Consider the following 1,118-nt stretch of genomic DNA (forward strand, 5'->3'; position numbering starts at 1 on the left):
CGTAAACAAGACGCTATTCATAAGCGAAGCAAGGGCCGAATCAGGTATTCCTTTCTTCCACACCTCGCGATTCCGTTAGAGGTTTCTACTACTAGTATATCGTAATTGTTTGGAGTGTTGCATGTTTAGTTAAGTTCGACTTAGTCTTGCATGAGATTAAGGTCCGCCCAACAAAACACCGAACGTAAATACACAACAACATCAACAATCAAATCTATCTAGTATACCACCCACTACACCTCTAACTACTATTTCACACACACACCACCGATATAATGGGGGAAGAAAGAGAGACTCCTCTCGGACTTCTACAAAGCCTTGAGCGATAGCCCCAAATCTTGCATCGTTCTAGCGGACCCAAAGGATTTCGAATCCCTCCAAATATTTTTAATTTGTTACCCGCTTTTCATGGTTTAGACCATGAAAACCTTATCGGCTACATCGTAGGATTGAACAAGTCCTAACAATATTCCACCATCCTACGGTTGGTAATGGAACAAATTAAATTAAGGGTATTCCCTTTCACCTTAGCCGATAAAGGCGTCTTGGTTAACCTGCTTGGCGCTAATTCCTCAGGACTTCGTGGGCTAAACTTGTTCAAATTTTATGGAACATTTTACCCACCCCTAAAGACGGATGAGATGCTTTCCAAGATTCATTTCTTTTCGACAAAATCCTCATGAATCATTTTCAGAGGCTTGGAATCGTTTCACCGATCTCCTTATAGAGTGTCCACATCATAACTTAGCGAAAGACACGTTAGTTCGCGCCTTTTCAAAGGACTTCTACACCACCATAAAGAAGTCCTTGACATAATGAATGGGGTAGTTTCTTAAGCAAAGGAGCCTCGAGGCTTATAAATTTTAGAGGACCGGACTAAAGCGTAATAATAATTGGGAGGTAGTGACGATTACTCCGCTCCGCTAGTTCTACTAATACAGTTAAGGCCACCCGGCATGTTTGAAATTAAACACGATTCGAGCTTAAAACTCTAATCGAATCACTCACTAAAAAGGTAGAGGCCATTTATGTACAACAAAGCCTATCTCCGTCATGAATGTAAATTCAAACCCATGTAGTTTCTGTTGGAGTCCCGAGCATCCCGACTCCCATCGTCC

General features: G+C 41.8%; 1 pseudogene; it reads right to left on the minus strand.

Moving 5' to 3' along the window:
- Positions 1-651: 651 nt before the first annotated feature.
- On the minus strand, positions 652-746 carry LOC147524624 (small nucleolar RNA R71; annotated as a pseudogene).
- Positions 747-1,118: the final 372 nt, after the last annotated feature.

This window comes from Coptis chinensis, chromosome 1 (assembly GCF_015680905.1).
Source record: "Coptis chinensis isolate HL-2020 chromosome 1, ASM1568090v1, whole genome shotgun sequence".
In the NCBI taxonomy this organism is placed as follows: Eukaryota; Viridiplantae; Streptophyta; class Magnoliopsida; order Ranunculales; family Ranunculaceae; genus Coptis; species Coptis chinensis.